Source organism: Schistocerca gregaria, chromosome 2 (genome assembly GCF_023897955.1).
Source record: "Schistocerca gregaria isolate iqSchGreg1 chromosome 2, iqSchGreg1.2, whole genome shotgun sequence".
NCBI classification, from domain to species: Eukaryota; Metazoa; Arthropoda; class Insecta; order Orthoptera; family Acrididae; genus Schistocerca; species Schistocerca gregaria.
The window spans coordinates 639,223,796-639,248,208 of record NC_064921.1 but is presented as its reverse complement, the minus strand read 5'-3'; the positions used below and the strand labels follow the sequence as shown (position 1 = coordinate 639,248,208).

Below are 24,413 nucleotides of genomic sequence, written 5' to 3'. Positions count from 1 at the left end.
CTTTCAAACCCATACAGCCCGTCAGAACTCATCCGCATTTGCTTAATCAAATTGCCTGAACATTTACGGCATATTATTTTGGCAGGACGTTGCAAAGACGACATTGAAGCTTTTCAGGGGCTCTTACAAGAATTAGAAATTGACACTGACAATCGCGGAACGCGAAAACAGGAGCACAACAATTACAGGTCACACCTGTCACAATTCCGCGATGACACAAATAATACACGACAAGGCTATTCGCACAACGTAAGTCGTGACCAAAACATACACCACCCGTATGACAACCACTGGCGGAGTAATAATAGTTACAGAGAAAGATCGCATTTCCGTAGTAATGACTATCACAAAGACAATCAGAGAAACAGACAATATGGAAACCAAAATAATTATTATCAAGGGAGACAGAATAACTTAAGACGCAACGGTCTTCCGCGCAGTTACGATTCAGGGAGAAATTCTCCACCACGTGACCGACAAGAAAGAAACTATGGAATCTACCGACATGACGACAGACGATATGATCGTAACGACAGACCTGAATTGCATCAGAACTGGCGAGCTTCAAACACGGCAGGGCCTTCTCGTCAAGGTGAATTTGCAGAAGTTAGGTCTCCTAATCCCAATAACGACGCACGCCAACAAAGAGGCAGACAATGACTCGCACCGCAGGCAGCCGCGTGCGCCGGCTGGCTCAGAGAAAAATAACATAGACCACAACCTTGAGAAAAGTTCCAGTATTCTTTACCGACGTATACCACATGATAATTGCGTTCAAGTTGAAACTTTGAGTACTACAAAGGGTAAAAGGTTTACACCACATTTCCCATGTAAAACCGTTTATTGAAATATAATCTGCTTTTTAACTTTTTCTATGCCATAAAACATTTCACTTCACATTTCTAGTATGCTTTGTCACACTGAGAAACTGTTAACATGCAACAATGTTTTGAAGTTAACTATCCAGTCTAGAACATAGGGAACATTTTTAAACAGAAATTACGAATGCATTGTTATAGTGAACAGACGACACAGTGTTGTTATTTGTACATTCTTGCTTGTTTGTTGCACGATTACGTAACGACTACAAGGCTTACATACTTAGAACATATACTGTTAATGAGATTTTAATGCAACATTTTGGTTTACTTGAAAACACATTCTTTATTTGAAGTTCATTCGGTGAGATTAAAGATGACTTAGCATTTGGTTTCTCTAATAGCTACACGATTATATCACGATGCTACTAATATGTGACACGATTTACATAGTTGCTTTTGCGGTGTATCTGTTTTATATCTGCACAGTTTTTCTGTATTATTCTGGAAAGTAAAACATGTTTTAGTAGTAACTTTTGTGGTATAGCTACAATGAGACAGCCTTTATCGTAGCACAATAATACGTTACATTATAGTACTTTCTAGATCACGGTAAGGTACGTCATAACTACGATATCTATACGGAAAGCATTTCACCTTCGTTTATGATGATGTAAGTATATTGACTTCAGCAGAACTTTGCTTACAGAGGACGATAACTACGACAGTTCCACAGAATTATCTTACAGCAAAACGCACATTTAGCGCTACAGGGCACGCATTTGAGTGATTAATTTGGTACTTAAACCATTTATTTATCAATATTGTTGAATTAAAAAGAAAGTTTTTTGTGATACATTTCATTTCATTTCTGTAATATGTAACACCTGAGGGTATAATTACATTAATCCTCAGGGGGGTACACGCTTACTTTGTGTACCATGTGTTTGGCAAGCACAAGGAGCCCTAGCTAATATGGTATTTGCTTATACAACTTTACACATTGGTACCATATTTCTCTAACACATAAATTACACAGCTGTCTGCTTATTTAACAGAGAAACCAACTTTTTTTACTACGTCAGTGACAGATATTTACGCAATTACACAGTTGAATAGCTTCACACTTATGAAATTGTATTTTGTCTGTACTTTGTGAACTGTTCATATTTTTTTTGGAACCATTGTGATACTATGAGAGCTTTGAATGATGTGTTTGGTATGGGGTCATGATTTTTAAAGTACGTTTGAGGCAGATGACACTTGACATGAGCAGAGAATCTTTTTTTAGGTTTTGAAATTGTTGGAGGAATCTACGACGATTTTGAGATTTGACTGAGGTGTTATGATGTTATTATTACGATGACTATGTGTATTATGCTGTTGTGGTATGTTTATGGTCAATAAGCTGATGTTATATGAGTTATTTGATTATGCTATGTATCCGTTATGATGAAATATTGAAGAAGTGTCGACGAATAAGGTAAGGAATAAAGAGTAGTGGTTAGGGACTCTGGTTTGTGAAAAAGGTTGTTGGAAACCAAGAATCGTACTTTAAGAGTTGTGAAATGTGTGTAAATGCGTGAATGTATTACAATGCCGACGAAAATTTTTTGGACACTTTTATATAAATAGGATTTTGTTTCTACAGATGAATAACGCAAATTCTTGACGTGTGAAATTTTTATATGAGACTGTCACTGTAGCGGAAACTTCTGTCATAAATATTTCAGTAAGAAAGGTAAGTGACCTTGATGTAATGCGTTTTGTGCGCCCGGCTGAGAGGTAGTCGTGTGACAACAGAAAGCCATAAAAAAAAGGGCACTTGACATTCCTTTGTAGAAAGCATCGCAAATACGACACGCCCATTACTTGGAAAGATACTTACATCTGACACCTGATCATAACAAACGTCTGTCTACGAGAGTTGACAGAATTTCTACTAACTTATGAAATGTCACATGACTATTGAATTATATTTTTATGCTTTGCCTTTCATAGTTGCTTATTTCATTTGATATCTGTTTTCCAGCTGTGTTGCAGCATTGGTTTTATAAAATAAAATTAAATGCATTTGCTAATGTGAACACTTTCTGTCAACAGATCTACTAAATAATTATTTTATGATCCACATTCTTTGAAAAAGGAGCTCTTGGAATGGAAAGAGCAATAAGAAGCGACTAATAACAGTAACTGTATATATAATTTTCTTTTCAAGTACTTGGTAATTTGTTGTAGCATTAGTTTTTGTGGTGCACCACTTTAATTGCATAGACATTAAGATGTGAATAGACATTCTCCTTATCTGCATTGTTGTCTTTAGTGTAACATTTTTTCTGCTTGAGCTTTGTCATGTTTAGGTATAAGTTATAGCATTTGCTGCTGCTGTTTGCCATTCATAGTGCTACTGAATGTCACTTTGTATTGCTAGGTTAAGCCAATTTTATTACTGATTTATTTTTCTTGTTTGCTGCGCATTGCCTTATATTAGTTGTAATATTGCTGCCTCTTTTTTGCCCATTTCCATTTTTTTTTATCATTGCTGTTTGTGTAAATTGTTTTGTGCTGCTGCATTGCCTCGTCCCTTAGTTCAGCATTTGAGCTCAGTAGATTTAAGTTAGCTTAAGACGGGGTAGCCTATATAAGAGAATGAGTTGCGATGTATTTGAAAAAATGCACTGAGAGGTTATATGAGAAAAGTACAGAAAGCAGGTATAGATAGGACTTTTTGGAAATAATGAAGAACGAAGGCAGATCTCCGAGAAGTAAAGAAAGTTTTGTTTGCAAAATACTGCAGTAAAACAAACCCAGTTCTTTCCTTGTGTTATCCCACTATGTGTTTGTGTACCCTTGTGTATTTATGTTCTTCCTGACTTTATATGTTTATCTGATAAGACTTATGTTGCAGAATTTTTCTAATACTAAGCTACATTCACTATGATGAGGAATACTGTTATCCTCAAATATAATTTGCATTAATAACATGTTATTTACTTCGTAAAGATGTTTACACATTATTAATTCTGTTTTGTTCTATTGCTCATGTGTGAAGTTGATGTTTCAAAAGTTATTCTGATCTTTTATGTATGTACTTATGTCGTAATTTTTGTAACACTGATGTATTTGTTATTTCGATTCTTTTGTAAAGCCTGTACTACTGCAAATGTTATCTGTATTGTTATGTTCTTTAAAGATGTATTTTGTACCTTTGTTATTGTATTGTTATGTTATAAAATTGTAATTGACACCAGTTCATTAAATTAAGTAACTTGTAAATTACATTTCACTGCACATGTTTCTGTTGGTCATAGTATATGGACAATATGTGAGAAGTAGGGACTGATAGTGTTTGCACGTGTGTTAATAATTCAGTAAGGGACTGGATAACAGCATTGCTGGTTCTTAGGACATTTCAAAAACAATTTTTGTGAGTGCACAAGTGGTGGTTATGGACTTGCTATATTATCCGCAAGACTCTTCGATGGTGATTGTGCGCCTGCACAGTCGCAACAGATGGCTGCTGGCCATCTCTACAAGGACTACAGTAGGTCTACACCTTTGATGACCCACCAATACCATTATCTCTACAAGGACTACAGTGGGTCTACACCTTTGATGACTCACCAATACCATTATTTCTACAAGGACTGCAGTGGGTCTGCACCTCTGGTGGCCCACCAATACCGTAATCTCTACCAGGACTACAATGGGTCTACTCTGTGACGACCTACCTACCAATATTCTTTAAAACTTCGACTGACTCTGCTGTGGGTTTGCTCTCATGTGGCCCATTACCTGTCTGCATGTCAAGAGTCAGCACTGTCTTTCCGTTGAAAGGACAACACTACTTCTTCAAGACTGCATGGAAATCCACTACTTCCGTGTGCATTTTCTTTTACTACTCAGACTTTGAGAAAAACGCTGCAATTTTACTTTGATGAATGATCAGGACTGTCTTTATGGACTGTGAGAAAATTTTAGCTTTCGACCAACATTCTATCGATAAGTGTGTGCATTTCATTTCTTTGTTATTGTAATTACGAAAAAAAATTTCAAACCTGTATTGGCCACTGCCCAAAACAATTTGTAATTTTTTTTGTGGGGAGCATGGGGGCTATGTAAGTAGGCTGTTTAGGTTTTTTTATTGGTAACGCCGCCGCCACGTAGCGCTCTGTATGAAAATCACTGGCTGTGCCGTGTGAAGTCTGTGGCTGGTTGGCATTGTTGTAATACTCGCCATTGTAGTGTTGGGCAGCGGCAGCTGGATGCTAACAGCGCGTAGCGTTACGAAGTTGGAGGTGAGCCGCCAGCAGTGGTGGACGTGGGGAGAGAGATGGCGGAGTTTTTAATTTGTAAGACTGGATGTCATGAACTACCATATATATTTTGACTATTAAGGTAAATACACTGTTTGTTCTCTATTAAAGTCTTTCATTTGCTAACTATACCTATCAGTAGTTAGTGCCTTCTGTAGTTTGAATCTTTTATTTAGCTGGCAGTAGTGGTGCTCGCTGTATTGCAGTAGTTCGAGTAACGAAGATTTTTTGTGAGGTAAGTGATTTGTGAAAGGTATAGGTTAATGTTAGTCAGGGCCATTCTTTTGTAGGGATTTTTGAAAGTCAGATTGCGTTGCGCTAAAAAATATTGTGTGTCAGTTTAAGCACAGTCTTGTATAATTTTTCTAAGGGGACGTTTCAAATTTATCAGTCCCATTCAATATAATCCAAAACGTAAAATTCAGTATATTTTCATCACCTTTGTGGTCAGAGATAATGGTTCCCTCGCTTATACGAAGTGCCGAAAATCATATTCTGTTAGAGTCAGCTGCTATTAAAACTTCACTTGCTGCTACGAGGCACAATTCTTACTAACAATCAGACGTAAATCTTACTTACTTGAGATTTGTGCCTGATGATTAATAATAGCTGAACCTGGTGGAAATAATAGAGATTCCAATAGCAGTTCACGGTGGTACAACATGATTTTTTGTACTTCGTACGTGTTAGATAATCATTATCTCTGACCAGTAACCTACTGAAAATTTATCGAATTTTACTTGCTGGACTATACTGCACGGATATGGTACATGTAATAGAAAAACTAAATAATGCACCTCATCGCAGGGTGTACTAGTCTCACAAACATCCACTGCCTACCTGTTCCACCACTATGATTTAGAAGATTATACCCATTATTAGACGAGTGGAGAAAAAAACAACCCAGAATTACCAATTCTTTCAAAATTTTCGCTATCTCAACACAAGCGGCTGACGTTTTTAAAAGCGTCGTGGCGCGAAGTAGCCATTTGTCATAACAATAATTTCAACATGCAAGACCCCTGGAACCATCAGTGGCAGGAGCAAACTTCCTTGACACATCACCAACCTGCGGTATAGGACGATATCTGATCGCCGCACTTTCAAATACGCGCGTGCGTTTCTCACACCCGCCACTGTGGAACGGGGGCGCTGCCATGAAGGATTACGTCGCCACCAATGCGATGCAAGCCCCCCCCTCACCGGAGCTCCAGCGGCGGATGTACTTAAGTTCGAGCACCGATGCGCTGAGCCAATTTTCCGTGTTTGCGAGCTGAACGAGCTAAATAACATTTACAGACTTCAATAGTGGCCAGGGCTCGGTACCTTCTACAGAGACACTAAGAGTGACGGATTTCTAAATCTTTTGTATTTATATATGTTACTACTTTCAGATCTACTGTTAGTAACTGAAACTGCAAATACAGCAGCGATGTTATGTTTTATTTTTACTGTTCGATATTAGATGTGGAATAAACTAATATCTGAATTCTCTGTTCACGAACATCATCTGTTCCTGTATCTACTGAAGACCCACACAGCGTGCAAATAAGTCATATCACAACTAATTAAAACTCCTCTGGAGTGATCAGCAGGTTTTCATCCATCCAGACGACACTGTTGCATACTGAATCGGATCAGAATGACTGCAACAGGTGTGGAGCATAGCTGCTCCAATGGGGACTGAAGTCCTCTCCTCAATGTGACTGCGCCGAAGGGCAGCAACGTGTACATAATATGACACTGGAATATTCTGTCATAAAATTTAGTGGCACAATACAAGATCTTCACAATTTGTCTGCAGCAGCCTCTGACCGGATGTCAAACCTGGATTAGAGCTACAAACTAACAGTGAACTTCAGATTGTGTGTATATTTGTAGAAATGCGTACATCTGTTGTTAAATATTTGTCTAATATTTTCATCTGTCATCAGATGGTAAATGAAATAAATCCGGCACAAAAACTTTTTAATATAAAGTACCTTTGTTGCTTCCAACCCATTCTACATATTTCAGAAACAATACCACGGAGAGAGAAATTTATACACATAATGTAAATGTAAACTGATTTCTGTAAAGTAGTCAGTTTTTTGAATGAATAACGAATATAATAAAACGTCACAAAAGTATTCATGGACATACTATTGTGACGTTACTGACATGTCAGTATGCGACATCTATTCATTCGACGGCCGGTGTTTTGCCACTTGCCATTCTGTCACTTGGCGTGCGTGTTGGAAGAGAAAGCTTCTCTCTCTGCTGCCGTTTTTAGGTTTAACTGAGGACCGTTTTGTCGGTCGAGTGCCCATGGATATATCTCATTACTTCAACCACTGATCCGTGGGAAGAGGGGAGGGGGGGAGGGGCCCTAACATCGACGTAGGTCAGGCTGGCCAATCGCACCAGGTGTCCGGCCATGTTGTGCAAATTAATATATAAGAAGAAAGGATAGATAAATAAAGAGATTAATAGAAATCAATTATTTACAATTGATGCCCAAAATCTGAATTTTTATCGTTCTTTCCTGTGAGTCCATTTACCGTGACCTTACTTCTGATGTCCGTAGTTATATTCATCTTCTTCCGCCATGAATATATATGCTGACTGTGTCTATAACAGTTCTTAATCGCACTTCTTCTTCCGAATACAGGCCGCTTGGGGACCTGACATTGAGATGATGCGCGGAAGAAAAGAAAAAATGGTTCAAATGGCTCTGAGCACTATGGGACTTAACTTCTGAGGTCATCACTCCCCTAGAACTTAGAAGTACTTAAACCTAACTAACCTAAGGACATCACACACATCCATGCCCGAGGCAGGATTCGAACCTGCGACCGTAGCGGTTGCGCGGTTCCAGACTGAAGCGCCTAGAACCGCTCTACCACTGCGGCCGGCGAAGAAAAGAAAACTTTCGTGGTTTTGCACAAATAATAATTATTATTCAGACAACACAAATGGCTACCTCACACATATTACAAAAATACGTCTTCCCCACTCGAGAACTAAAGACAAAGTCTCTCTATTAACAAAAAATTAAATGGAATTTTTTATTATTTGTTATCCGGCTTCCGGCGTAGCAAAATATATCTTTATCAGTGCTTACGGCGGCCGCGCTAATGATTATTATCATTGGTTTTAAATTTTTGTCGTAGCTTGTTGGATATTTTCCTTATGTACCTATACAGTGTGACTCGCTGCCCTCTGGAGGCAAACTGAGTCTGGCATCTCTGTGCTCGTTACTAAGGCCTCACGCCTCTGCGACTGCCAGCTACTGTGAGTGCTCCAACGTTTTGGTTTTGCCCGATGAGACTGTGTCGTTATACCTAACGCAGAGCGCAGAGAATCTGGTCAATCCAAACAACATTGCTTTAGTCCAGCACCAACGTCATGTACGTCGTGTTATTGTCTTTTCCCCGATTTTCAAATATTTTAAGACAATTCTCGGCCGCCACAATGGCAACAGCATACGGTCAGCACTCCTATATCAGGAATTTTTTAGGCTGGAAGCTGGGCATAAGAACGGAATTTTACGGCGATTCGAGGACGGAGCTTCGACGGACTTCTTCAGCGATCGAGAGAAAGAGGGAAGCCGAAGGACGTCTGGGGCTGTTTTGTTACACTCTGCTGACATCGAGAAGATGTAAGTTTTTGTTATCTGTCGTATCGTGAACTGTAATCTGAACAGGGCGCTTCTCATATGATGTGCAATCCAAATTGGTGACGCAGTTCTATTTTTAATTAAGATTCTTTAATCTTGCATCAGCGTGCTACACATATATGAAGGCTATAGCCTCGATGCAGTCTTCCTCCCATAGGGTCCCTCCCACAGGCCTCGCCTCTTTTGACAGAGTTCGAGTTTCAATTAATTTTGTTTCATTGATAACTTTTCATTAACTGTTGCTTTGTGTAAGAGTAAATAGCATTTGTTCTGTTACATACAGATTACTTGTGATTAACTTTTGTTTCATTTAAGAAGAAAAGGCAAATCCATTAAAGGCAAATATCGTTTGATTTACCTTTGTTCAGTTTCAAAATTCTGTTAAAAGCAGACGTGACATCCATTACAAGATCCTTAACTGAGCCTCTAGCTTCCCTGGTCAGTTAAAAATCACCTGTGTTACTGTCAAGTTGTGCTTTGCGTTGTTGGTGTTGTCCTTTACGCGCAGTGGCCAGATTAAGCGATAAGACATATTTGTTTCGTATGCTGCAGTAGAAGCACTTTTGAGCAAAAACACTCTATAACAGATATGGTATCTTGGTTTTAGGTGATACCTTCAATATAAATAAAATAATTGAGTCTGATGATAATTAGTAAAAACTGAAGTTGTTAACAATAATACTGATTGTAATAGTAGCTGATTTTCAACAGATGTCTACAAGCTGTGGGCCACCAGTCACTGGAAATGTACGAACTGAGTTTGAAATTAAGTCCATGTAGTTGCACTAAGGTCTGCATAAATTTGCAACATGAATAAGTGTACGTGTAACAAGTGAATCACAAGAGAGTGTGGATTTTGTAAGGACACAAGTATCATTTGACCAAATACAGTGAACTGCCAACCACATAATAACAATGCATTGTTACAGTTGCTGACACTTGCGCACTTGTCTGTTCTCACGAGTAAAGAGGCGTGTCGTAGAGCACGCCTACCTACAGGCATCTGCCGTCTAGCGAGGGTAACGGGAATTAATGCTGTGAAGTGACGGGAACATGCTGTCGCCTCTTGGCTAAAGTTGCAATTAATGATGCTGTAGACGTTCATACACCATATTTGTGAAATATGTGGGTATAGAGTGTTTGATTTCTTCTGTTTAAAAATGTTTGTTATTAAGGCTATTGTGAAGCTACCTTTTTCTCATTCTAAGGAGACATGGTCTTAGTATTAAGGAATATTCTGAAGTAAATCCCTGCGGACATATTGGTGCGCACATATCCCGCCGTTTTGAGTAACTGTAGTTCCAAAACAGCACAATATATATAGCCGTAGATCAGAAAGGGTGACATGAAGATGCAAGTGCGTGTGTGTGTGTGTGTGTGTGTGTGTGTGTGTGTGTGTGTGTGTGTGTGTGCGTGCGTGCGTGCGCGCGCGCGTGTGTTAATTGAGCTAATTAGCAATGAGATGATCGGAAGACAAAGGTAGAATGCAACATTTCTACAAGAGGAGTAGCTAAAAACATACGTGTAATTATCTAAGGAGAAGTGGGCTCTGATTTACTACAGAATACATGCCAAATGTCGTGGGGATGACTTAATGGATCATGTCAGACAAACAACTGATATGAACTTTATACCACAGACTAGGTACAGTGATGTCTCCTGTGTGTGACTAATTTTATGTCCAGCGAGCATACATCACAAAACACAGGTGATTATGAGTACGAGATTTTTCATAAACTTCGACTTTAAGAATTCTGCTTGATGTGAAGACTCCCAGTGCTACAATTAGATCATTTGAAGTCAGTAGCTTGGCCTGCATACATCTCTGCAGGGCTGCTATTCTATCGGTATGTCTGCGTATCTGTAAAACATTAACAGAGTTTGCTGGAAGACCTCGGCATACGGATTCCCAGCAAACCGCACCCCAGGCTTGATCAATCGGCAATACGTAAGTCAATTGTGCCAGCCAAGCACTTAGTGGTATTCGTCGATTTTCGAAAGGAACAGGTTGGTGGCTACACATTCCTCGTCACATACTGCCGGAAATTGTTCTACTGAATAATGGCATCTGAACTTCACAAGAAGAGAAGAAATATCGAAGACTGAGCGACCCCCTGAAGCTGAGGGTGCTATTCCGTTTGCTCACAACACCAATGAGTCTAGATGATATTTTATAATCAGTGGCGACCTAAACCGTTAGAGTTGGCGTCTATCCACGATGTCACTCCGAGCCTCCATTGTACAGCCACCATTACGGCGTATAACACGTAAGAGAGGAAGGTGAAAACTTCTTGACGTGTTATTAAAAGACAGTTTACGGTGATAAGTTCACTTATATTTGGAAAAAGTCCTAACGTTGTATAGACTCCATTCAAAAAGAACAAATCTGAAGCTTCAGCATAGTAGCCAACTGCAGTTTCCATCAGATCTTCATTAGATTCAAAGTATTTTCAGGTTTCAAGATACGGAAATAGGAGTAAGTCAGATAAGCAAAATTTAGTGAACTAGATGGATGCACAACATTTCGAACTTTAAACCCCACAATTTGCGTATTGTCGAAGAACCTTTGGGTACAGCATCCTGAGAAAGATGAAAGCCACATGTCTTGATCGACGCTACTTCTCAGACATCAATCACCAGTTTGTCTAGAGGACTTGACATATTAGTTTCCAGAATGACTTTTCACTCTGCAGCGGCGACTGCGCTGAGATGCAACTTCCAGACACATTAAATCTGTGTTCCAGATCGAGACTCGAACTAGGGACATTCATTTTTTGAGGGCAAATGTTCTACCAACTACTATTACTTTCCTTTAATTGTTTCTTTAGTATTTTACTTCTTTAGTTCCTTTTGATTTTAAATTTTTGACCTATAATTTTTTTAACGTGGAACGCTTCATGATTTTTCGTGTAATCCTTTCGCAGCGGCCATACTAATCTTCTGTGAATCTTTCAAATTTTAGTATATTTGCCACTGAAACAAGTACGAGTATGACTGCCTTAGGAGGCCGGAGATGAGGAACTAGCAGAAGTGAAGCTGTGAGGATGGGTCGTGAATATTTTTTAATTTTGTTTTTGTTTTTTTTTACCTTCGAGGAGGGGGAAATGTTGGTACACCACTTGCCAATGAAAGAGAAAGAGCCCTATTTTTAATCGTCCAGAAACTATCAACATATTTGTTGACATTCTTCAATTACCCCTGTCGTACTTCATGCCAAAAGTGTTCACGTATGAACAGTCGGTTGTTAGTTTCCAACGGGCACAATATTTCGGCAAGCGACCACGTTGCCCTCATCAGCTGCGCTGACGAACTGACCGCCGAGGAGCCGGCGGTAGGCTTTTATCTCCCGTCCCCCCTCTCCCTCGCCCGTCGCGACAAGCGTCCAGCGTCCGTTTCCTTCGCGGTCCGCGCCCATGGGAGCGTGCTGGTGGTGTCTTCTTAGTATCTCTACCTCCTCTCTCGAACTCTTTTTATTTCGCTTGCGAACACTTGTCTCCTCCTACTGGTTTAACAGGTTGTGTTGTTTCTCTGGTGTAAATTGTGGGCACGTGCCGGCCGCGGTGGCCAAGCGGTTCTAGGCGCTACAGTCTGGAACAGCGCGACCGCTACGTCGCAGGTTCGAATCCTGCCTAGGGCATGGATGTGTGTGATGTCCTTAGGCTAGTTAGGTTTAAGTAGTTCTAAGTTCTAGGTGACTGATGACCTCAGAAGTTAAGTCCCATAGTCCTCAGAGCAATTTGAACCATTTTTTGAGGGCACGTGTTTCCGCCACACTCAGTGTGCCGGCTCCAGATCGTATAGAACGTTCAAAATATTGCGGAGAGTTTTTTTTTTCACTTTAATTGCAGATAAAATACTACAAATTTCATTCCATCACATACGCAAATTTCTCATTCTCCATGTCTATTCCGGTATCCTTCGCGCCATACAATTCTGATAACAGATCGTCAAATGCTGTATTGACCCTTGTTCGTTGCTTTGGAACGTCCTTTATGGTGAACCTTTTCCCGGGAGAATTGCAGCCATCGTTTCTCAAATGTTGTATGTGAAGGAGCACACTCACATACACTATGTGATCAAAAGCATCCGGCCATCCCCAAAAACATATGTTTTTCATATTAGGTGTATTGTGCTCCCACCTACTGCCAGTAGTCATTAGACATTGTGAGAGAGCACAATGGGGCGCTCTGCGGAACTCACAGACTGCGAACGTGGGCAGGTGATTGGGTACCACTTGTGTCATATGTCTGTATGCGAGATTTCCATACTCCTAAACATCCCTAGGTTAGTGTTTCAGATGTGATAGTGAAGTAGAACGTCAAGGGACACGTACAGCACAATAGAGTACAGGCCGGTCCCGCCTGTTGACTGACAGAGACTGCCGAAGAGGGTCGTAATGAGTAATAAGCAGACATCTATCCAGATCATCACACAGGAATTCCAAACTGCATCAGGATCCACTGCTAGTACTATAACAGGCAGGAGGTGAGAAAACTTGAATGTCATAGTCGAGCGGCTGCTCATAAGTCATTCATCACGCCGGTAAATGCCAAACGACACCTCACTTGGAGTAAGGAGCGTAAACATTGGACTATTGAACAGTGAAAAAACGTTGTGTGGAGTGACGAATCACGGTACACAATCTGGCGATCCGATGCCAGGATGCGTGTATAGCGAATGTCCGGTACACGTCATCTCCCAGCGTGTGTAGTGCCAACAGTAAAATTCGGAGGCGGTGGCGTTATGGTGTGATAGTGTTTTTCATGGAGGGGACTTGCACCCCTTGTTGTTTTGCATGACACTATCACAGCACAGGCCTACACTGATGTTTTGAGGACCTTCTTGCTTCCAATTGTTGAAGAGTAACTCAGGGATGGCGAGTGCATCTTCCAACACAATGGAGCACCTGTTTGTAATGCACGGTCTGTGGCGGAGTGTTTACACGACAATACATCCCTGTAATGGACTGGCCTGCACAGAGTCCTGACCTGAATCCTACATAACACCTTTGGGATGTTTGGGAACGCCGAATTCGTGCCAGGCCCCACCGACTGACATCCATACGTCTCCTCAGTGCAGCGTTCCATGAAAAATGGGCTGTCATTCCCCAAGAAATCCTCCAGCACCTTATTGAAGGTATGCCTGCGAAAGTGGAAGCTGTAATCAAGGCTACAGGTGCTACAGGTGGGCCAACACCATACTGAATTCCAGCATTACCGATGGATGGCACCACGAGCTTGTAATTCATTTTCAACCAGGTGTCCGAATACTTTTGATCACTTAGTGCAAATCCTAATTGGTTCTGGACGCACTTCCGTTGACGATATTACTTAGAAATCAAGAATTTTATTGCAGCATGTATACTGATTTATCGGAACAAAGCGAAATATTGTCATTATTTCAATGAGTCATTACATATACAGCACAGCTGAAGTTGGCAATGAATACTGCAGTCGACGTACATACAAAATATTTGTGACTGTAGTTACCTGACTGAAGACAAGTGAAAGCATGAAACGAGTCTTGTCAAAATTATTCAAAAAGCGTGACAAGTTTGATTTCTTCAAGTAAAAACGCGTCATTTTGTAGTAACTTCAGCGCGGGGTAGGAAATATGAAAATGAAACAATTGTTCGTTTATCAGTGTAATCTATAACGAAAACAATTGAAGAGACAGGCTGATAGGAACTGTGTTCAAAAAATGGGAGACCCAGAGCATCTATTAAAGTTTTGCCTGAAGGCAGAACACTAGCGGCAGCCTCTTTGCATTTGGGATGCAGTATGCATGGCTTTTGAAAACGAAGTCGTATTTTGTACAACAATGCGTGTTGTATCCTTAAAATTATCCTCAGTATCTACTGTACCCATCGTTCACAGGGTCTAGATCGTGGAAACATGACACGACTGATTTTTAAAAAAATTTAATAATGAAAAATTATGTATAAGTGGCGATCAAACCGTTTCTGTTCGAAGGCATTACAGCCCATAAGCAATATGCCAGTCAGACAAAATTGCCTTGAACACTGAGGCAATCACCCCACAGACGCTCCAGGTTGAAGATACTCGTTTGGTGAAACAGCGTGTCCGGCTGCGTGAAGAAGACCCTGACTTACTTCTGCACATCCACGTCCGACAGCAATCGTCGACCCTTCGAAGTCATTTCTAAAGGACCGAAGCCTTGATAATCGTAAGGGGAGAGATCCGGACTGTCGGCTGGGTGCTCGAGAGTTTCCCCCTTGCCCCTAATGGCTGAGGCTGGCGTCCCACATCGACCGGCGTTTTGTGTCGATTAGCGACCGGCACGGAAATTGGCGCATCAGTACGCAACTGTGGTTTTCGACAGACATGCCGCCCCGTTCACATTTTTCATTAGCCGATGGATGTCAACCGGTCTTTGTCCTTCGGCAACCAAGAGTAGAGTAATAGCACGTTGATCCTGTTTGGACGCATTTGGTAGTAATGTCGCCATAGTTCACATTTCCGCAATCACACTTCGTGTGCCGGAAAATCTTGAATACCACACTAATCCCTTGCCTACATATCGCTGCTTATATACCCGCATCGGTGACGCGCTACGTTGGTATACGCTCCAGCAACGCCCTCAGACGGAAATTATTTGATCGCCTGTTGTTGAAAGACTACTAAGTGCCCCGCAAACAAGGACAGTGTCTTCTCCCTTAGTGAAACTAGAAATGCGCAACACTCTCAATGCAGGAGACATAGGGCCCACATCTACTACACTGCAGACATACATGTCCCAAGGAACAGGCACTGCGGCGGCCACACCCGTTATGGAATACATGAGGGCGGGTCGTGAGTCATGCTTGGGTAGCTCACTTGGTAGAGCATTTGCCCGCGAAAGGCAAAGGTCCCGAGTTCGAGCCCCAGTCCGGCACACAGCTTTAATCTGGCAGCAAGTTTCATATCAGCACACACTCCTCTGCAAAGTGAAAATCTCATTACGGATACATGAAACGTATTCGCAGTTGTGAGTACGAGCACCAGTCTGTTGTATAAGGGAATGGCGGCACTGAAAAACTGTGCCTGACCGGGACTCCAACTTGGATTTCCCGCTTTACGCCATTGCTGGCCTTTATTGCTTCGCCCTTCCTTGCACGACCCAACACCACACCAAGATTTCCATACGTCGTCCTTCCTATGTCACAGCCTGTACCCGTACACACATTATGTAAATCAAGTGCTAGACAGGGCGTTTAATTAAGCGTCTCTGCCTACTACCAGTGGACCATGCCGACGACATTGTCTGCCGAGTAAGAAATAAGCCTTCTGCCGAAAATAGGACGGAAAACCAAATGAAACGAGACTAGCATATTCGTTAGCTCGTAGCGTACTTTGCAAGAAACTGGAACAGACACAGCAGTTAACATCAAATTAAGCGAATGTACCAGAATGAGGAGAATACATTCGGTTCGGTCACTACAAACCGAGCTTCCTGAACGTGCAACCGCTGAGCTGACTCGACTGACGTCAGCCACAATACAACACGCAGCCGAATCAACAATAGTCCACGTTGCCGCAAAAGGCCGCGCGGGATTAGCCGAGCGGTCTCCCGGCACGGTAGCTCAGCGTGTTCGGTCAGAGGGTTAGCTCCCTCTGTAATAAAAAAACTGAAATAATCGATCAACAACGAACTTAAACGGATGTCTTACGACGTCCGCCCCGAGCAGATGCAACGAGCAAAATGAGTAAAAAAAAAAAAGCGGTCATGGGGCACTGCAGTCATAGACTGTGCAGCTGGTCCTGGCGGAGGTTCGAGTCGTCCCTCGGGCATGTGTGTGTGTGTGTTTGTCCTTAGGATAATTTAGGTTAAGTAGTGCGTAAGTTTAGGGACTGATGACCTTAGCAGTTAAGTCCCATAATATTTCACAAACATTTGAATATTTTTCCTTTCTGCAGAAGAATGACGATTTGTGATCCCTGTGAATAAATAACTGAACTCTAGTAATGTTTTAGTGGCTTCGTTAATTTGGCATCGTTAATCTGGCGTCGGAAGTGTACGACTCCAACGTTCGGAATTCCGAGGCAATTATCTGCATTTACGACCGTCAGACATGCAGCAAAAAAAAAAAAAAAAAAAAAAAAAAAAAAAAAAAAAAAAAAAAAAAAAAACTTTAGTTGTGATATGGCAGAGTTTAGGGGCATTGATCGGCATGCTATGTTCAAAGTATCTTTTCTGAAAGCAGCGGAAGCTATTGACTTATCAGAATTTAGAGGAAATTGTAAAGACACAAATTTGCTACCACGAGGTGTAATGTTTGTGATTTAGCCATATACTACGTTCATTCTAGTAACTTGTTCTACTTGTAGACAAACGAGTGTAGTGTGTAACGCTGGGAGAAGATCAGGTAGAACAAGTAGATGAATCTAGTTTCGTACATAGTACATTACGCTACTGGACATTACAATTGCTACGCCAAGTAGAAATGCACATGATAAACGGGTATTCATCGGACAAATATATTATACGAGGTTTGACATGTGATTACATTTTCACGGAATTTGGGTGCGTAGATCGTGAGAAATGAGTACCCAGAACAACCACCTATGGCCGTAATAACGGCCTTGATACACCTGGGCATTGAGTCAAACAGAACTTGGATGGCGTGTACAAGTACAGCTGCCCATGCTGCTTCAACACGACACCACAGTTCATCAAGAGTAATGACTGGCGTTTTGTGACGAGCCAGTTGCTCGGCCACCATTGACCAGATGTTTTCAATTGGTGAGAGATTTGGAGAATGTGCTGGCCAGGGCAGCAGTCGAACATTTTCTGTATCCAGAAAGGCCAGTACGGGACCTACAACATACGGTCGTGCATTATCCTACTGAAATGTAGGGTTTCGCAGGGATCGAATGAAGGTTAGAGCCACGGGTCGTAACACATCTGAAATGTAACGCCGCTGTTCAAAAGTGCCGGAAATGCGAACAAGAGGTGACTTAGACGTGTAACCAATGGCACCCCATACCATCATGCCAGTATGGCGATGACGAATGCACGCATCCAATGTGCGTTCACCGCGATGTTGGCAAACACGGACGTGACCATGATGATGCTGTATACAGAACCTGGATTAATCCGAAAAAATGACGTTTTGCTATTCGTGCACCCAGGTTCGTCGTTGAGTACACCATCGCAGGCACTCCTGTCTGTGATGCAGCGTCACGGGCAACCGCAGTCATGATCTCCGAGCTGATAGTTCATGTTGCTGCAAAAGCTTTCGAACTGTTCGTGCAGATGGTTGTTGTCTTGCAGACGTCCCCATCTGTTGACTCAGGGATCGAGACGTGGGTGCACGATCCGTTACAGCCATGAGGGTAATATGCCTGTCATCTCGAGTGCTAGTGATACGAGACCGTTGGGATCCAGCATGAGGTTCCGTATTACCCTCCTGAACCCATCGATTCCATATTCTGCTAACAGTCATTGGATCTCGACCAACGCGAGCCGCAATGTCGCGATAGGATAAACCGCAATCGCGATAGGCTACAATCCGACCTTTATCAAAGTCGGAAACGTGATGGTACGCATTTCTCCTCCTTACACGAGGCATCATAACGTTTCACCAGGCAACGCCGGTCAACTGCTGTTTGCGTATGAGAAATCGGTTGGAAACTTTCCTGATGGCAGGACGTTGTAGGTGTCGCCACCGGCGCCAACCTTGTGTGAATGCTCTGAAAAACTAATCATTTGCATATCACAGCATCTTCTTCCTGTCGCTTAAGTTTCGCGTCTGTAGCACGTCATCTTCGTGGTGTAGCAATTTTAATGGCCAGTAGTGTATATTTTCTTGCATGGTATATCTTGCTCCATTTGAAGCACATATTTTCAGAATAAAATTAAGTTAGTGGTAAATCGCACAAAGATGCAAGGCATAAGATCAGCTAGCATTAGTGAGAGTATAACCACTCTGACGAAACAAGTGTCTGAGTTTTTAGAAGGAAATGCTAAATAAAAGTTACGCGATAATGAATTGCTGGTTCAGTTCGAATCTCTACGGGCTCACACTCGGGTTCGAGTAAATTTAAGTCTCCAGTACCAATGCCCTACTTTTCAGTAGATCACACCCTCCTCCACCAAAACAACAGAGAACGTAACAGAAGTCATTAATGACGTATTGTTTGCAGCCGGAATGAGTAAATGGTCAGATGAAACTACTCTGCGGATTGCCAATTTACGCCTTATGGGCGTAGCCAATTCGTACGTGATGTGCGCTGAGCAATTCATATACATTTGAGCAATTAACTGAAGGTTTGCGTAAGATATACCGCAAGCAAGAAAGCCTTTTGGATTCACGCAGGAGGCAAATGAGACTGTGGTGAATTTTTCAGACAAGATCCTAGAAGTAAATGCACAGACGTATGATTTGCCTCCTCAGCTGGACCTGTACCGTAACAATTTTTTGCAGTGAATTTTAAAACTCGTGTTCTCTGACGGTGTACATTGTGTGATCAAATGTATCCGGACACCTACCACTATCGCAGTGAACGGAGGCACAGGGTGTCCCTTGCAAAACAGCCTGCAGCTGTTACGGTGTACAGGGTGGTCCATTGATAGTGACCGGGCCAAATATCTCACCAAATAAGAATCAAACGAAAAAGCTTCAAAGAACGAATCTCGTCTAGCTTGAAGCGGGAAATCAGATGGCGCTATGGTTGCCCCGCTAGATGGCGCTGCCATAGGTTCAAAGTGGTTCAAATGGCTCTGAGCACTATGGGACTTAATATCTGAGGACATCAGTCCCCTGGAACTTAGTACTACTTAAACCTAACTAAACTAAGCACATTGTACACATCCATGCCTGAGGCAGGATTCGAACCTGCGACCGTAGCGGTCGCGCGATTCCAGACCGAAGTGCCTAGAACCGCTCGGCCACAACCGCTGCCGCTGCCATAAGTCAAACGGATACCAACTGGTTTTTTTTAAAAGTAGGAACCCCCATTTTTTATTATATATTCGTATAATACCTAAAGAAATATGAATATTTTCGTTGGACCACTTTTCGCTTTGTGATAGGTGGAGCTGTAACAGTCACAAACGTATAAATACATGGTATCACGTAACATTCTGCCAGTGCGGACGGAATTTGCTTCGTGATACATTACCAGTGTTAAAATGGATCGTTTGCCAATTGCGGAAAAGGTCGATATCGTATTGATGTATGGCTATTGAGATGAAAATGCCCAGCGGGAATGTGCTGTGTATGCTGCTCGGTATCCTGTACGACATCATCCAAGTGTCCGGACCGTTCGCCGGGTAGTTACGTTACTTGAGGAGACAGGAAGTGTTCAGCCACACGTGAAACGTCAGCCACGATCTGCAACAAATGATGATGCCCAAGTAGGTGTTTTAGCTGCTGTCGTGGCTAATCCTCACATCAGTAGCAGACAAACTGCGCGAGAATCGGGAATCTCAAAAACTTAGGTGTGGAGAATGCTACATCAACATCGATTGGACCCGTACCACATTTCTATGCACCAGGAATTGCATGGCGACGACTTTGAACGTAGTGTACAGTTCTGCCACTGGGCACAAGAGAAATTACGGAACGATGACAGATTTTTTGCACGCGTTCTATTTAGCGACGATGTGTCATTCACCAACAGCGGTAACGTAAACCGGCATGATATGGACTACTGGGCAACGGAAAATCCACGATGGTTGCGACAAGTGGAACATCAGCGACCTTGGCGGTTGTATGTATGGTGCGGCATTATGGGAGGAAGGATAATTGGCCCCCATTTTATCGATTGCAATCTAAATGGTGCAATGTATGCTGATTTCCTACGTAATGTTCTACCGATGTCACTGCAAGATGTTTCACTGCATAACAGAATGGAGATATACTTCCAACATGATGGGTGTCCGGCACCTAGCTCGCGTGCGGTTGAATCGTATTGAATAGCATATTTCATGACAGGTGGCTCACGCTGTAACCGCATGCGTTCTCAGAAATGATAAGTTCACAAAGCCACATGTATCACATTGGAACAACCGAAATAAGATGCTCAAACGTACCTACGTTCTGTACTTTAATTTTTAAAAAATACCTATTACCAACTGTTCGTCTAAAATTGTGAGCCATATGTTTGTTACTACTACAGCGCCATCTATCACACAGCAAAAAAGTGGTCAAGCTAAGACATTCATATTTCTTTACGTACCACACGAATATGTAATAAAAATGCGGGTTCCTATTTTAAAAAAAATGCAGTTGATATCAGTTTGACCCTTGGCAGCGCCACCTAGCGGGCCAACCATAGCGCCATCTGGTTTCCCCCTTCAAGCTAGACAAGTTTCGTTCTCTGTAATATTTTCGTTTGACGCTTATTTCGTGAGATATTTGGCCCAGTCATAATCAATGGACCACCCTGTATATTGGCAAGTTGTAGCAGGAGTCAACCAAAACAAATATTGCTACTCATGTATTTAAAGCGAATAAAACAATTTATTAAGTCCCATTATAAACAAAACGATTTTAAATGGAATTTTATGTGGTCATTCGATATTCGTTTAATCGGTATATATTACCAAAGACATTAGAAACATTAAGAGTAGTCAGTACTGAACATAGCAAAGAGTTAATCTATCCATGTCATCTTCCCAGTTCCAGTCTCCTTATACAGTGCCCCCTACAAATATTCCTTGCTTATAGTCTTCGCATTTCTTAGTATAACTTTTTTTTTTAAATAGATTATTTTCTTACAGTTATCAGATGTTATGGCTACCACTGTGCTGTGTGGAATTTTTAGATATTAAGTACCCTCCGCCGTATACAAGATGGATGAACTGTTGGACTGTTATGTAACAGTTATAGAAATGTTCAAACGTTGCACTCTGACAGATGAACGCAGAAGCAGTTTGACGGAAACTTTGCAGACAGAAGTGGGAATTTTGCAGCAGTTGGCTGTGAATCTGTTTTGGCAGTAATTTTCCTTTCCAGCCGGACGCACTGAATATCTTGAAGGCTGAAACGTCCCCTTGGAAAAATTTATGAATGACTGTGCTGATAAACCTCTTGCATTATTTGATTTTCAAACAGCTGAGCAGAACTGAACATACTCAGACATTTCACTCTTTACCTATTCTGATCAACACTAAACTGACAGCCAATATTTAGCGCAACGCAATCTGACTTTCAATAATCCCTACAAGAGAATGGCCCTGACTAACATTAACCTATATGTTTCACAAATCACTTACCTCACAAAAATCTTCGTTACTCGAACTACTGCAATACAGCGAGCTACACTACTGCCAGCTAAATAAAAGATTCTAACTACTGAGGCACTAACTACTGATAGGCATAGTTAGCAAAATAAAGATTTTAATAGAAAACAAACAATATATTTACCTTAATATTGTTCAAAGGTCATAATATATATAGCAGTTCATGACATCCAGTCATACAAATTTACTGTCTCTGTCCAGATCATCCGCTCTCAAAACTTCGCCATCTCACTCCCCACATCCACCACTGCTAGCGGCTCACTTCCAACTGCGCAACGCTACGTGCTGTTAACAGCCAACAGCCCAACGCTATAATAGCGAATATTACAACAATGCCACCCAGCCACAGACTGCACACAGCACAGCCAGTGATTTTCATACAGAGCGCTATGTGGCGTTACCGATAAAAAAACCTAAACAGCCTACTTACATAGCCCCCATGCTACCCACAAAAAAATTTACAAATTGTTTTGGGCAGTGGCCAATACAGATTTGAAAAAAATCATAATTACAATAACAAAGAAATCAAATACACACACTTATTGATACAATATTGGTCAAAAGTTAAAATTTTCTCACAGTCCATAAAGGCAGTCCTGATCATTCATCACAGTGAAATTGCAGTGTCTTTTTTTCTCAAAGTATAAGCAGTAAAAGAGAATGCACACAGAAGTAGTGGAGTTCCATGCAATATTGAAGAAGTATTGTTGTCCTTCCAACAGAAAGACAGTGCTGACTCTTGACATGCAGACAGGTAATGGGCCACAACAGAGCAAACCTACAGCAGAGTCAGTCGATGTTTTGAAGAATATTGGTAGGTACGTCATCACCTAGCAGACCCACTGCAGTCCTGGTAGAGAGTATGGTATTGGTGGGCCACCAGAGGTGCAGACCCACTGCAGTCCTTGTAGAAATAATGGTATTCATGGGCCATCAAAGATGCAGACCTACTGTAGTCCTCGTGGAGATGGCCAGTAGCTATCTGTTGCGACTGTGCAGGTGCACAATCGCCATCGAAGAGTCTTGCAGACAATATAGCAAGTCCATAAACCACCACTTGTGCACTCACGAAGTTTTTGGAATTGTCCTTAGAACCAGCAACACTGTTATCCATTCCCTTGCTGGATTATCAACACAAGTGCAAAAACTACAATCCCAACTTCTCACATATTGTGCACATACTATGACCAACAGAAACGTGTACAGTGAAATGAACGCTTACAAGTTACTTAATTTGAAGAACTGATGTCTATACAACTATAAATTTACAACATAAGAATACAATTACAAAGGTACAAAATACACCATTAAAGAACATAGCAATACAGATAACATTTCTAGTAGTACAAGCTTTACAAAAGAACACAAATAAACAGATACATCAGTGTTACAGGAGTTATGCCATAAGTACATACATAAAAGATCAGAATAACTTTTGAAACATCAAATACACACATCAGCATTAAAACAAAACAGAATAAATAATGTCTAAACATCTTTACAAAGTAAATAATATATTATAAATGCAAATTATATGTGAGGATAACAGTATTCCTTAACATAGTGAATGTAGCTGAGTATTAGAAAAATTGTACAACATAAGTCTTATCAGATAATCACATGAAGGCAGGAAGAACACAAATACACAAGGATACACAAACACATAGCAGAATAATACAAAAGGAAAGGACAGGGTTTGTTTCACTGCAGTATTTTGCAAACAAAACTTCCTTTACTTTCTGGAGATCTCCATTCATTCACCATTATTCCCAAAAATTCCTATCTATACCTACTTTCTGTGTTCTATTCATATCCTCTTTCTGAATAATTATTCTTCATTGTACAGTACCTTTTATTTTTACAAACTGTTTTCGTATAACTTCTCAATACACTCTTTCCCTATTCTCCATCGTTAATTTTCTTATGTACCCCCTCTTAAGCCAGATTAAATTTACTGAGCTCAGATATATATACTAAGAGACGAGGCAATGCAGCAGTACAAAACAATTAACACAAACAGCAATGACTAAAAATGCAAATTGCAAAGGAAGCAGCAATATATACGAGGGTCGGTCAAAAAGTAATGCCTCCCATTTTTTTTCTACTTAAAAAAATTAAGTTAAGTGAAAAATTTGAATTTGGCGCCATTCCTCAAACCTTCTTCTGCAATCCACTGCAGTAGTAACTTTCTGTGTCAATAGGTGGCAGCACAGCAGAAGTTTGTAAGATGGCCGACATCGATGTTCGTTTGAGACAGCGTTGTGCGATTGAATTCTTGAATGCAGAAGGTGAAACGCCCATACGCATTCATGAAAGACTGAAGAAGGTGTATGGTGTTGTGACAGTGGATGTCAGCACTGTTAGACGATGGGT

At 41.3% G+C, this 24,413-nt stretch overlaps 1 non-coding gene across 1 annotated transcript; it reads right to left on the bottom strand.

Moving 5' to 3' along the window:
• Positions 1–11,671: 11,671 nt before the first annotated feature.
• LOC126337513 (U6 spliceosomal RNA) lies at positions 11,672–11,774 on the bottom strand. Its single transcript, XR_007565086.1, has one exon. It is a non-coding gene; the product is annotated as a U6 spliceosomal RNA (small nuclear RNA).
• Positions 11,775–24,413: the final 12,639 nt, after the last annotated feature.